Genomic DNA, 15,549 nt, shown 5'->3' with positions numbered 1-15,549 from the left:
AGTTGCCAGAAAAAGTAGCAAACCTGAGGATTTGGAGCAGTTTAGAATTCTGCAAAAAAGGACCAAGAGATTGATTAAGAGGGGAAAAATAGAGTATGAAAGTAAACTTGCAAAGAACATAAAAGTGTACTGTAAAAGCTTCTACAAGTATGTAAAAAGAAAAAGATTAGTGAAGACAAATGTAGGTCCCTTACAGTCAGAAATGGGGGAATTTATAATGGGGAACAAGGAAATGGCAGAGCAATTAAACAAATACTTTGGTTCTGTCTTCACGGAAGAGGACACAAATAACTTCCCAGAAATGCTGGGGAACCAAGGGTCTAGTGAGAAGGAGGAATTAAAGGAAATTAGTATTAGTAAAAAAAGTAGTGCTGGAGAAATGAATGGGACTGAAAGCCGATAAATCCCCAGGGCCTGATAATCCGTAACCCAGAGTACTAAAAGAGGTAGCCATGGATGCATTGGTTGTCATCTTCCAAAATTCTATAGATTATGGAACAGCAGATTGGAGGGTGGCAAATGTAACCCCATTATTTAAAAAAGGAGGGAAAGAGAAAACAGGGAACAACAGACCGGTTAGCCTAACATCAGTAGTAGGGAAAATGCTAGAGTCTATTATAAAGGATGTGATAACAGGACACTTAGAAAATATCAACAGGATTAGACAAAGTCAACATGGATTTATGAAAGGGAAATCGTGTTTGACAAACCTACTGGAGATTTTTGAGGATGTAACTGGTAGAATAGATAAGGGAGAACCAGTGGATGTGGTGTATTTGGATCTTCAGAAGGCCTTTGATAAAGTCCCACATAAGAGGTTAGTGAGCAAAATTAAAGCAAATGGGATTGGGGGTAATATACTGGAATGGATTGAAAATTGGTTAACAGACAGGAAACAGAGAGTGGGAATAAATGAGTCTTTTTCGGGGTTGCAGGCAGGGCACCGCAGGGATCAGTGCTTGGGCCCCAGCTATTCACAATATATATCAATGATTTGGATGAGGGAACCAAATGTAATATTTCCAAGTTTGCTGATGACACGAACCTAGATGGGATTGTGAGTTGTGAGGAGGATGCAAAGAGACTCCAAGGCAATTTATATAAGTTGAGTAAGTGGGCAAATATATGGCAGATGCAGTATAATGTGGATAAATGTGAAGTTATCCACTTCAGTAGGAAAAACAGAAAGGCAGAGTATTATTTAAATGGTGAAAGATTGGGAAATGTTGATGTACAAAGGGACCTGGGTGTCCTTGTACACCAGTCACTGAAAGCAAAGATGCAGGTGCAGCAAGCAGTTAGGAAGGCAAATGGTATGTTGGCCTTCATTGCAAGAGAATTTGAGTACAGGAGCAAAGATGTCTTACTACAGTTCTACAGGGCCTTGGTGAGACCACACCTTTGTGCAGTTTTGGTCTTCTTACCTAAGAAAGGATAGAGGGAGTGCAGCGAAGGTTCACCAGAATGATTCCTGGGATGGCAGGACTGTCATATGAGGAGAGATTGGGTTGACTAGACCTGTATTCACTAGAGTTTAGAAGAATGAGAGGGGATCTCATTGAAATATATAAAATTCTGGCAGGGCTAGGCAGACTGGATGCAGAGAGGATGTTTCCCCTGGCTGGGGGGTCTAGAACGAGGGGTCACAGTCTCAGGATACGGGGTAGGACATTTAGGACTGAGATGAGGAGAAATTTCTTCACTCAGAGGCTGGTGAACCTGTGGAATTCTCTACCACAGAAGGCTGTGGAGGCCAAGTCACTGAATATATTTAAGAAGGAGATAGATAGATTTCTAGACACAAGGGGCATCAAGGGGTATGGGGAGAGAGCGGGAATATGGTATTGAGATAGAGGATCAGCCATGATCATATTGAATGACAGAGCAGGCTCGAAGGGCCGAACGGCCTACTCCTGCTCCTATTTTTCTATATTTCTATGTTTTAGACAAGCTGACTTTCTGCTGCTTTTCGGTGCTTTGCTGCGACCATGGGCTGGGCATGGAATGACCTGGGAAGTTTGCTAATTCTAATGTGTTCAAAACTAAAACATTATTTTATATTCTTGAATATTTAAATCAAATGAAACACAAAACCAAAGGAAGAATTGAAACTTGAGTCTCAGTCCCATGTTAAACGAACAATGACGGACAGGATAAGACCCTCTGGTCCTACCAGCCTGTCCTACACAATTGCGATACTTTGTCCAGCACAATATATACACTCGCCACCCCGAAACCACGGTATCCTTAATGCAGCTACCATGTCTGAACACTAACAGGCCCTGGGGTCAGTTCAAATCTGATGAGCACTCCACCTCTTCAACTGGACTCATTTTTCAAAGCATTCAAAATCAACTTGGCGCATTAAAGCAACAAATTCTACTTTTGTCTCGTCAGTCGCGATGATGGTATGGCTGATCCATCGACTTTGATACTTTGACAATGAGACACTCTGCCCAAAATTAAGTGGTTAACACCTCTATTAAAATAACAGACAAAGGAAATTAATACAAATGTGTTAAGCATACAAACACTGGGGCAGAATTTGCTGAAGCTGGGCCACTCGCGGCATGCCCGGTTAGTTAGACTTTTATCCTGTATCCTTCAGCTCAAAAAAAATGTTTTGCCCTGTAACTTGCTGGAAGTGTGAGCTGATAACGGCGCAGGGACACCTGAGACTTTGGTGAACGACGGGACCAACGGTGTATCTCCATAACCAATGAGATTTAAGGATTGAGAAATAAACAGAGGAAACTGACTGAGAAGGAGGGTGAATTAGAGCGGGTGAATTCAACGTCAAATCAGATGCAGAAAGAGAAATCAAAGAGAGGGAAAGAAAGATTGGATCAAGAGAGAGAGGAAAAAAGAGACAGAAAAGAAAAAGAATAAAAAACGTAAAAATTTAGGCCGAGAAATTTGTGAACGCCACAAAAGCTCCCGGTGCCGCCGCCAGCGGGTGTTAACAGCAGGACCAAAAAATTGCCGCTGGGGACTAATTAACATTAGCCCAGTGCTAAGCTCGCTGTGCAATGCCGTCCTTGTGGCGTTCATCCCGGCAGGAGGCCCCAATGTAGCGTGGCCGAAGCATCGTTGCAGCCAGAACAGCCTCACTGAAAGCGAGGTTGTCATTTCAGAAAGCATTGTCGGTCTCTTAAAGGGGCAATGCCTTCTGAAATGAAAAAAAATAAAAATCATGTAAAAATAGGCAGTCCTTACCCCTTGCAGCTCAACTGCCTTCTGAAAATAAACATTAATGTTAAAAATAATACCCAAATGGGAGTCTTCAGCTCTTAAAGCTGAATTCCCTGTTGCACCTAAAAAAATGGGAAAAGTGCTTCAGCCCGAACATAAATGGTTCACCCAGGGTCTCGCATGCAGCACTCCAGCTTTGTGCAGAGGGTCAACACTGCAAGAGAGGTCCTCTGCCCACAGGGGCCAGGAGGTCCTCCAGAAAGAACGATGTGGGACCAGAGCACCGAGCCTGTCACTGCCAGCAGTGTCACCCGCACAACCTGGCTCCAATGCTCAAAGAAGCCTCATTCAGACCACTGGTCAAAGTCAGTGAATGCATCTTCAAAAGCTGTCTCCTACCAACTGCACCACTAGCCTCACACAGTTCTCAATGCACAACTCCCCTCACCCCCCCACCGCCCAATCACTCACCTACCAACAATCTGTACCAAACATGAGGCACACCTCCCATTCCTAGCTTCACCTTGAAGGAGAAGGTGCAGGCCATTCTTGGCAGGAGCATGGCTGAGCCCTTGGCCAGTGGCGGGGTTGAAAGGATACAAGATACTGGTATCATCTTATGTTATCCTCCTTCTCGCATGGACCTCCCCTCACCACAACTCCACCCTGTGCCTTCCTCATTTCACACACCCAAGAAATGCAGTCTGCCCAGCCAGTGGGTGACCAAGGAGAGAGAGAGGAGAGGGAAGAAGAAGAATAAACACCATCACTTGATTTCACACACCCAGCCACCAGCTCCTCAAGGTCGACCAGCAAGGCCATCTGCAGTCACCCCCACTGAAAGTCAGCAGCCTTCCACCAGCCATGCTGCAGCCGCTGGGGTAGCACAGCATGACATCAGTAGGATAGGCAAAGGCACACACAAGACAATTACTAAGGGATGCATAAAGGTGATGAGTTGATTCCTTGATGTCATATTGGATGGATAGATATATAAAGTTGGATTGGAAAGTTTGCTTTGTGGTGGCTTTTATTTCAGCATTGTGACCAAGAGGATGCTGTGATGGTCAGTAACAGGGAAGGTAAGGTGTGGGACAAATGTTGAAAGGGGAATTGGGGTTGTGGTCACTGGTACTGCAGGCAGATGATTCCATCCCGGATATCCCGGTCAGAAAGGGGCTGTCTGGATTGCATCCTTCTTTCTGCTTCCTCCTCTTCAGCTTCTTCCTCTTCTGCGTCTTTCCCTTCCTTCTGCGAGCAGATGCTGTAAATCTGAAATAAAAGCATAAAATGCTTGAAATACTCAGCAGGTCAGGCAGCATCTCAACCTGAGACGTGAACTTTGTTTCTCTCTGTACAGATGCTGCCTGACCTGCTGATTATTTCCAGAATTTTCTGTCTTCTCAGAGGCCTTCCTTTACGATCTGAGGCCTTGCAAGTATCCAGTAGCACTCCCTACGCTCTTAAAACCTTTTAACATGTATTGCACCAAGCCACTACAATAAAATAAAAAAATTCAGTCCAAAAGCTCAAATGCAAACTCACCTGAAAGATGTGTATGTTCCTTTAAGCGGTGCTGAGTGTCCCTGTCAGTCTGCTGAACGTTTTTTATTCAGAGCAAGCTTAGGATCCAGTGCTGAACTCAGCGCTAAGGTCAAAGTTCGCTGAGGTGACATTAAGTCGGCGTTCATGTCGACTGACGTCACCCTCTCTTCATTTACATGTCTAGGGCCAGCGCTGCTATCGACAGCGCTAAGGCCCTCACCAAAATGGTAGCCGCTGTGTCCCGTGCCAGAGAAGGGCGCTAGTGTGGCAGCCGCCATTTTTGCCAGGACAGTAGCGCAAACGGGTGGTAGTAAGTAGTCCAATTTCTAGGCCTTATAATTTGACAATCATAAAATCTCCAACAACAATTCACTACTTGAAGGAATGGGACTCCACAATTTTATCTGCTCCTTTTCTGGGTCAGAGCGGTTGATTGGCAGTCAATTAACAATTATCATGTTGTTAAAAGGATAATTATGCTGACAGTTACTAGACTTAATTTTCTGTGGCGCGTTTAATGGGCAATTAATTTGCTAATGCAGCAACTTCCTGGAATTCACGAGGAGGTTAAGGGCGAGATGCCATTTTCGCGAGGCTAATGGTGGAGCAGAACAAATTGTCTTGCAACTTGTGGTGATTCGCAATTCATGGGGTATTTCTTCCTCGCCACAAGTTGCTGGCCAATTTTCGCATTTATAATGGTGTGCGTTGTTCAGACACTGTTATATTTTCAGCAAATTCCAGCCCACTATCTTTTCATATACAGTTGCAATGTCTTTAAGCTTTCTGAAATGACATTGCATTCCCAGGGAGAGAAAGCTCAGCCTGTGTTAGCCTTTTTCACTGGTACTGCTACCAGGCAAATATAAAATACCAAAGGTGCAAGTGGTACTTGTTTAGTTTATATACAACTCAATACACCTTAAAAGCAGAAGAGGATGCCTCCCACTTACTATCCTCAATCCTGCCTTTAGAACTCCCATTTTCATGGCAGTGCATCCTGCAAAATTTCTTATGTGACCAGCTATGTGACGTGAAAGGAAAAATGCACCTTGCTTCAAGCAAAATGATTTGTTGTTCCCATGATTTCCAACGGAGGAAAAAAGTACCAACCCAGGACTGCTTGCAAATCAATCAAATCACCTTACTAATCAAATGATTATGAAAAGAACAGTATTACAAGGAATTAACACGAACATTTATTAATTACTTACTGAACTATATAATTTGTATTACATCTGTTATGAAAATATTAAAAATCAATGTAGAAGGCTTTATGTGAGGGGTCAAAAAGGGTCTTGCTGTACTTGGTCCTTATTCTTATAATCTACTCTGTGGTTCCAAAACTACATCAAGGTTAATGCTCTACAATCTGTTTGTATAAATTGTGCATCAACTAGTTGGAATCATTCTTTGCTTACAACAAGCAAGCAAGAAGCTAACTAAAGTCCGAGGGCAGCGCAAACTTTGTAACAGGACGCTGTTGTCCCATTTGGAGAGGATGGCAAGGTGAGATAGTCTCTTTGGGTGTAGTTATTGTACAGCGGACTTCAGTTACACTGCCTAATCTGTGTCGCTCTCTGGTTGGGGAAAATGTGCTTGCTTGCACTAAACTGTTGATCAGCCTCTGAATGGCAGTTACATTTTAATGTTAACCAACATTTGTCCAATTAACTCGTTGCTAATATTGAAGAGATTAAGGCCTAGAAATTCGGGTGGTTTGCGCCACCTGTTACCGCCATGAAATGGCGAAAAACGGCAGCGCTGCCGTTCGCCTGCGATTGGCGAAGGCGTTTTAATGAGTTGGAGTGTGATGTCAAACGGCGTTCAACGCCGAGTTGGCGCCAGCTCATCCATTTTGGAATTTGCCGCTCTCACTGCTGCCCACTCTAAATCACGCCAGTGCGCACTGCCGCTAAAAGGTGTTTCAGCAGCATTAACGGCCATGAGGAGTCTGGCAGGACTTATGAGGGTGGATGCTGACAAGTGGAAAATGCCTCAGATGGATGCTAGAACTTCAAACGCCTCCTTTGCCAAGGTTCCTCTTTTAAATTTTCATTTTTTGCCCATCAGTGGCGGGGGGAGGGGGGGAGGGGAGCGGGTGGGGGATGCATTTTCTGGCAGCTTTCGGGGAGTGTTTGTGGGTCAGTAAGTCAATGGGAGAACTCAATTGCGACGATTGTAGATGATCTCTGATAATATCTCTTTTATCTTTATGATAGCGTCACCAGAACGTCCCCCCTGGGCAAAATCTGGACTCAACTGCTTAAGATTTTAAGGTATAAAGAATTTATTCATAATTCCATAACCAATTATTTATCAAATAATTATTTTGTGTTGCGTAGGAAAGACCCATTAAAAGCTGCCACGATGACTACACATTTAAACACTTTCAAGAGTAACCATTGGGAAAAGATTAGTGTTACAGAGAACGCAGATGCATTCATAAGATCATAAGAAATAGGAGCAGGAATAGGCCACTTGGCCCCTCGAGCCTGCTCCGCCATTCATTAAGATCATGGCTGATCTTGGGCTCAAAGCCACTTCCCTACCTGCTCCCCATAACCCTTCACTCCCTTATTTTGCAAAAATCTGTCTATCTCCAACTTAAATGTATTTAATGACCCAGCCTCCACGGCTCTCTGGGGCAGAGAATTCCACAGATTTACAGCCCTCTGAGAGAAGAAATTCCTCCTCACCTCAGTTCTAAAAGGGCGACCTGTAGGAACGTGGGTTCCTAATTAAAAGACTGAGTTCTACTCAGGCGATCAAACAAAACGAACTTTAATGAAACAAACAGGCTTTAACAAGAAACTGCAGGATAACATCGAATGTAGGTCTGCTGTCTCTGGAGGCTCCACGAGGACAGCCCCTGCAGTCCTGTGGCTGACGTCATGGCGTCATTACATTTTCCCGCCAGTGGGGGATCACGTGATGAACGGCGTGACGTCATCACGTTTTAGCCGCGCTGTTAAAGCAACCACACTCTGTACAGTTAAACAGCATAAATAAAGATACAGACACAGACTGTAGCTATCATGTTGTTAAAGGAATTATGTGCAAACGATCTGAGTCCTTTGGTGGCTCCGCCACATGCGCCCCCCCAGAATTGTCTTTAACAGCAAAAGTGAGACGTCGAGGAGGCCTGACAAGTCTGTCCGAGCGACTTCGAGTAACCCTGCAGAGGAAGCGGATGGATGGTGGTCGAGCTGGCGGGCGGTTGTGGTTGAGCTGGCGCGGCGAGTGTGGTCGAGCTGGCGGGTGGCTGAGGTTGATCTGGCACGGCGGCTGCGGGCGGTCGGCCACGTTTCGGTGGTTGAATGATGACGACTGGGCGGTTCAGGTCCAGGTGAGCCGGCTTCAACCGGTCCACCGAAATGTGATCCGGCTTTCCTCCAATGTCGACCGAAAAGGATTTGTCTCCTGATTCGATGACGCGGAAAGGACCAGTGTAAGGGGGCTTGAGCAGATCCCGGTGAGCATCGTGGCGGATAAATACGCACTCGGCATTCTTCAGCTCCGCTGGCACGTGGGAGCTCTGTAAGCCGTGATTTGATGTAGGCACCGGAGCGAAGCATCTGGCCGCTTCCTGGTGGTTGACAAGTTGCTGGGAGGTGGACCATGGCTCTGTGGGAGAAGGGAGGAAATCCCCTGGTACTTGGAGAGACTGGCCATAAATGAGTTCGGCCAAGGACGATTGCAGGTCTTCTTTGGGCACCGTACGAAGACCCAAAAGGACCCATGGGAGTCTGTCCACCCATCTTGCACCTTGAAGACTGGCCCGTAGGGCGGCTTTAAGCGACCTGTGGAATCGCTCGCACAGGCCGTTCGCCTGTGGATGATAGGCAGTGGTGCGATGAAGTTTGGTGCCGAGCCCCTGAGCTACAGCGTTCAAGAGCTCCGGGGAAAATTGTGGCCCACGATCGGAAGAGATGTCCGCCGGTACCCCGAAACGAGCAACCCAACAGGAGATGAAAGCTCTAGCGACGTCTGCCGAAGTGGTGGAAACCAAAGGAATTGCCTCTGGCCACCTAGTGGTGCGGTCCACCAAGGTGAGGAGATGCGTATAACCATGAGAAGGCGGAAGTGGCCCCACAAGGTCCACATGCACGTGGTCGAAGCGATGCTCCGGAACAGCGAACGTAGCCACTGGAGCTTTAACATGACGCTGGACCTTGGCCTTCTGGCAGACCACGCAGGTGTTGGCCCAGTCACGGACATCGAGGTGCATACCCTTCCAGATGAACTTCGCCGACATTAGCCGTTGTGAAGCCTTCATACCAGGGTGCGACAACCCGTGTATGGCGTCAAACACCTTCCGGCGCCATGCGACTGGCACGATAGGTCGGGGAACGCCCATGGAGACATCGCAAAGGAGCGTGGTGCCTGTGGCCTGGGAACTGATGTCAGTCGTTTGGAAACTAGAGGGGACGGTTCTGTATGATTGGACCTCTGGGTCCGAGGCCTGATCCGCAGCCATGAGGGCGTAGTCAATCCCCAGGTGAACCGCATGGACCGTCGCGCGGGAGAGGCAATCCACCACCAGGTTGTCTTTACCAGACACATATTGAATGTCCGTGGTAAATTCAGAAATAAACGTCAGGTGACGTTGTTGACGAGCGGACCACGGTTCGGCTGTCTTGGCCATGGCGAATGTTAGAGGCTTGTGGTTGACAAAAGCCATGAAGGGACGTCCTTCTAATAAGAACCGGAAATGGCGAATGGCTAGGAAAAGGGCCAGTAACTCTCGATCGAAGGTGCTGTATTTTTTTTCATTTTTCCGTAGTTGACGGCTGAAAAACGCCAGCGGTTGCCACGTTCCGTTCACCCACTGCTCCTGCACTGCGCCGATGACGTAGCCTGACGCGTCGGTGGTAAGGGCGATGGTGGCTCCTGGAAGTGGGTGCGCCAGCATGGTTGCGTTGGCCAAAGCGCTCTTGGTGTTGACGAACGCCTGGTCCATCTCGGCCGTCCATCTGATTAGATCCTTACCGGACTTGCCCTTGAGGGCCCCGTACAAAGGCTGCATTAGCTGAGCCGCCTTAGGGACGAATCGGTGATAGAAATTGGCCATCCCCAGGAACTCTTGCAGGGCCTTGACGGTTGGCGGGCGCGGGAAAGAGGTAACAGCTTCCACCTTCGTCAGTAAGGGGACAGCGCCGTCTGATGTTATGCGGTGTCCCAAGAAATCGATCCGCTGCAGGCCGAACTGGCACTTGGCCGGGTTGATGATCAAACTGTGCTGGCTGAGGCGTGTAAAGAGGGTACGCAAATGGGAGATGTGCTCTTCCTTGCTAGCGCTGGCGATGAGAATGTCGTCAAGGTAGACGAAGATGAAGTTTAGGTCTCGGAGCACGGAGTCCATTAAGCGCTGGAAAGCCTGTGCCGCATTCTTCAAGCCAAATGGCATCCGCAGGAACTCAAAAAGGCCGAAAGGGGTGATGACTGCGGTTTTCGGGACATCTTGCGGGTGCACGGGAACCTGGTGATACCCCCGGACGAGGTCGACTTTAGAAAAGATAGAATTTCCCGCCAAATGGGCCGAGAAATCCTGAATATGCGGGATCGGTTACCGATCAGGAGTAGTGGCATTGTTCAGGCGTCGGTAGTCACCGCATGGCCGCCAGCCGCCGCCCGGTTTCGGAACAATGTGGAGAGGCGAAGACCAGGGACTATTTGACCGGCGAGTAATCCCCAACCGCTCCATCGTGTCGAACTCCGCTTTCGCAGCCGCGAGCTTGCCGGGTTCGAGCCTTCTAGCCAGTGCATAAACCGGGGAGCCTGTAGTGGTAATATGCTGTTCAACACCATGCTTTATGGCCGAGGAGGAGAAAGTGCGCCTTGTCAGCTCCGGGAACTCTCCGAGGAGCCGAGTGAAGTCGTCCGGAGAAGGGAAAGCGCAGGCGATAGAGCGCGCCACGGTGGTACCGTGGTGGCACGGAATTGAGTGGAAGGTGGCCGCGTTGATCAACCGGCGGTGCCAGACATCGACGAGGAGACCGTTGGCATACAGAAAATCTGCCCCTAGGATGGCCTGTGAGACTGTGGCCGTGATGAATTCCCAATGGAAGCGCTGACCGCCAAAACAAACTTGGACCCGCCGCTTTCGGAAAGTTCGAATGGCTGCGCCATTAGCCGCCACAAGGGAAAAACCGTGGTTCCCAGCTTGCATATCGAGATTCGACACAGGTAGGATGCTACACTGTGCCCCAGTGTCACAAAGGAAACGTCGACCCGATAGAGAATCGGTGCTGTAAAGAAGTTTCCCCGTAGGTCCGATGGCCATCGCAGCCGTGGAGCGCCCGTTAGACCTGGTCCTCCTTCGCCAGGAATGCTGCAGGAGCTTTGGTTTTTTTGGGGGCGAAAAACTGCAGGGAGAGCGGCAGCGTCGTGCTTTTGCGCCAAAACGGGCGTGGTAGGAGCACCAGCCCGCTGCAAGAGGAGCTGGAGCCACATCTCTGGGGGATGGGCGCCTCGTGGCCGTGCAGCACTGCTGGGTTACTGTGAAAATCTTATCTGCTTCGGCAGCAAACTCGGCGCAGTCTGTAATCTCGGATCTGGCTAGGGCAGCCTGCACCTGCTCCGGCAGTTGGCAGAGGAATAGCTCCCGGAAGAGGAAGCATTCCGGTTCGGCACCCAAGAGTGTGAGCATTTGGCTCATGAGCTCGGACGGTTTGGAGTCCCCGAGGCCAGGCATAGCGAGGAACCGGCGAGCGCGTTCTGACTTCGAGAGCCCGAAGACCTGTAGCACCCGTGCCTTTAACGTATCATACTTGCTGTCAGTAGGAGGACTACCGAGGAGGCTGACGATCCGCGAGGCATTTGCGCTATCGAGGGCGGAGACCACATAGTAATAACGGGTCTGATCCGCGACGATGTTCCTGATGGCGAACTGGGCTTCAGCCTGGATAAACCACGCGGCTGGCTGTTGCTCCCAGAACTGTGGCAGTTTCAGAGTCACGGCGTTTGTGTCCATGCTGAAGATCTTCCGCGAAAACTGTTCACGAAAGTCGGGGTCACCAATGTAGGAACGTGGGTTCCTAACTAAAAGACTGAGTTCTACTCAGGCGATCAAACAAAACGAACTTTAATGAAACAAACAGGCTTTAACAAGAAACTGCAGGATAACATCGAATGTAGGTCTGCTCTCTCTGGAGGCTCCACGAGGACAGCCCCTGCAGTCCTGTGGCTGACGTCATCACGTCATCACGTTTTCCTGCCAGTGGGGGATCACGTGATGAACGGCGTGACGTCATCACGTTTTAGCCGCGCTGTTAAAGCAACCACACTCTGTACAGTTAAACAGCATAAATAATGATACAGACTCAGACTGTAGCTAACATGTTGTTAAAGGAATTATGTACAAATGATCTGAGTCCTTTGGTGGCTCCACCACAGACCCTTTATTCATTTCATAAAGTGTTAAAAAGTCCACTAACAGCGGGTGGCAGGTAAATTTTTGGAGCAAGGACAGCAACTGTTCGGGTCGCTCCTTTCTTCCCCGTTCCCCTACACTGCAAGCGGGAGACAGAGGCGACCTTTGGCCTCCTTCTGAGATTAGCACTGCAAAGAGGTCAAAACACCAGAAAAATCACCGCCACGCTGATGTTAATGAGCAGGCAGTACCAAAATGTCGGTACTACCTGCGCTCTCTTGGCCGACGGCCATTAGCCTTGGCCGTCGCTGTTCCCAGCAGGTTTCCAGCATTCTCCAATGTCTGGGCCTAAAAGCGAAGCTTCAAAGAACCTTATAAACTGCTTCACACTGGTTGCAGTCGAACTGATACAAACTGTGCAACAGAATGGCTTTCAAAGTGTGCTCTTCACGTAGAAGCTTCTAGAAAAAAAAGAGTGCATTTTTGAAATTTTCAGCAAAAAAACTGAACATCCTTTGATAGTGGGAATGGGCTGTGTTGTATTCATGAATTCCTGGGTGAAAAGGTTTTAATCCCAGATCACAATAAGGCTGAAATTCAAAATAGTCACAATTTCATTACTTGTGTAGATGACGTCCAACTTTATCACAAATGCCATTTCCTCGGTCTTTGTCACTGTAAAGCTACTGGTATAATAACATGTAGACAGACTGGCACCCAGACAACATTACGTACTGACGTAGCTACTGAGGTTAAGCAGCTAATACAAAAGCAAAAGTTAAGCAGCTGTTGTAAAATAGGTCAGCCATGCTCTTTTTAATTATATAATGGCCCGGATTAGAAAGTAAATGCTGTGGAGTTTATAACTCCACAGCGTGCGACTTTGTCCTTTGCCAGGGCTGACAGGCTTGGCTTCCAGTCAGGCAGGGGAGGGCTCGGAGAAGGTTGCAGCCACAGGTAAGGAGCCTGCAGCTGCTCAGATGGGAGCGTGGGGAGGGGTCCAATCCCTGACTCTGCGAGGGGGGGCCTCCGATTCCCAATCCTGGGGGTGTCCAATCCCTGACTCCGGGGTGGGGGGGGGGTCTGATGGTGGGGGTCCGATCCAAGAGAAGAAGGTAAGCTTGGGGCGCCGGGGGGAAGCACTCCTCCTGGCCCACAAGCAGTGTTGTAAAGGCACTTACCTTCTCCCCGAAGGTGTCCTCGTCACCCCTTCAGCTGCCGGGTTTCCTGAGGCCTGGGAAACCCAGCCAGCTAGGGTTAAACCTGCAAAGCAGTTCACGTCTACTAGCCTCATTAAAATATTTAAATTGCCAACCCGCCTCCTGGTAGCAGGTTGGCTAGCTGCCCCCTGTCTCGTTAAACCCGGAAATGGGCGGGTTGGAGTCAGGTATGAGATTTTTTACATTTTAATATTTCACCTGACCCCAACCCACCTGCTTTTAGGGGTTAAAATACACCCTGCAGAGTAAACCAGGAAGCATAAATTAGAATATTGAATTAATTGTAAGATCATGTACAGAAAGCAAAATAAAAGCGAGGGAAAGAAAGATGGCATTAAGAGAGAGAGATAAAAGAGACAGAAAGAAAAATTTAAAAGTATATATTACTTTAATTTTTAAAAAAATCTCCAGCAATAATTAAATTCTGAAGGAATGCGAGTCCACACTTGTAAAATTAAATTTTCAGGGCAGAGAGGTTGTTTGGCAGTAATTAAGGGCTGGATTTTCTCAATGGAGATGAGCTGGAGGTGGGGCTTCTGGTTTCCGGGTTTCAGTCCCGCCCCCAGCGACGTCTGACCAACCCACGCTATTTTCCCTTGATTGGCATTGTTAAGCCTGCCCTGCGGGCTTGCTGGCCAATTAAGGGAAAGCTGGTGACAGATGACGTCAGCGTATGGCGCTTCATCTGTCGAAAATGTTTTGACAGATGAATTGTCAGCGTTTGACAGCTTTGAGAAGCTGTCAAACACTGACAATCTCTGTTCAAAGGTGAGCCCTTGCACACAGGCTCACCAATACCTTTCTCCTCAGCAGAAAGCAGATGGCTGCTGCATCTGAGAATGCAGCAGCCATTCTGTCATCTCTGCCGTTGAGATGAGGCACCTCAGGATCCTCAAAGGTTGAAGCCTGCAGAAAGAAGCAAAGGTAAGGAAACTATTTTCAACACTTTACACTCACCTCTCATCCTTAGCCGTCCACATTTGAACCCATCACTCACCTCTACAGCTGACATTTCGACCACTCTCACCCCCGCAGACCCACTGCTCGCCTCGCTGACCTGGCGAGGTTCGCAGCCATCGGGAAGCCCGCACTTGCAGGCGTAAAATGGGGATAAACCTCAAATCTGCCTGTTAACTACCTTTTAACAGGCAGTTAATTGGCTCTAATCCACTTCCCGCCTCGAGGAGACGGGTCCCTGCACGACTTTCGGGAAGATGGAGGCGGGTTGGGAGCGGGGTCGGTACCCGCTCCCAGTTTCTGCCATTTTCCTGGCAGTCCTGCCTCCATACCCGCCTCCCCGGGGCTGGGAAAATTCCCCCCTTATCACGCCATTAAAAATTCACTTACACCTGAATGCACCAGCCCTAACTTTTTCTGACATGTTTAGTGGGTAAGTACAGCAACTTAAAGCCCTTACATGGATTTCAATGCCGAACCTCTCTCTGGTACCAGTGGAACGAAGCTTATGGAGGAGCAGGGCAAATCGGACAGCAACTTCTGGACTTCCACGTTTAACTGCACATGTGCGCACTCTGGAAGTTACTTTCAGATTTACTCCATAATAAGTGAGCGCTGTTAGCCTCACCGTTATTCTTAACACAAAATCCAGCCTGTTGGGTTTGAACCAGTTCTACAGATGGAGCTTTTTAGGCTGTGTGTCTTTAATCAGATTAAAGGAGCCAGTGAAGAATTTACAACAACAACTTGCATTTATATAGCGCCTTTAATTTTTTTTAAATTCGTTTATGGGATGTGGGCGTCGCTGGCAAGGCCAGCATTTATTGCCCATCCCTAATTGCCCTTGAGAAGGCGGCGGTGAGCCGCCTTCTTGAACTGCTGCAGTCCGTGTGGTGAAGGTACGCCCACAGTGCTGTTAGGGAGTGCCAGGATTTTGACCCAGCGATGACGAAGGAACGGCAAAATACTTCTAAGTCAGGATGCTTTAATGTAGTAAAACATCCCAAGGCACTTCACAGAAGCGTAATCAGACACAAAATTACACCGATCCAAAGAAGGAGACATTACGACAGCTGACCAAAAGCTAGGTCAAAGAGGTTGGTTTTAAGGAGCGTCTGCAAGGAGGAGAGAGAGGTGGAGAGGTGGAGAGGTTTAGGGAGGGAATTCCAGAGCTTAGGGTCTAGGCAGCTGAAAGCACGGCCGCCAATGGTGGAAGCGAATGAAGTGGGGGATGCACAACAGTCCAGTGTTGGAGGAACA

This window comes from Somniosus microcephalus, chromosome 14 (genome assembly GCF_052327205.1).
Source record: "Somniosus microcephalus isolate GS21.2 chromosome 14, FLI_Smic_1.0, whole genome shotgun sequence".
Classification (NCBI taxonomy): Eukaryota; Metazoa; Chordata; class Chondrichthyes; order Squaliformes; family Somniosidae; genus Somniosus; species Somniosus microcephalus.
Note: the sequence above shows the minus strand (reverse complement) of the source record.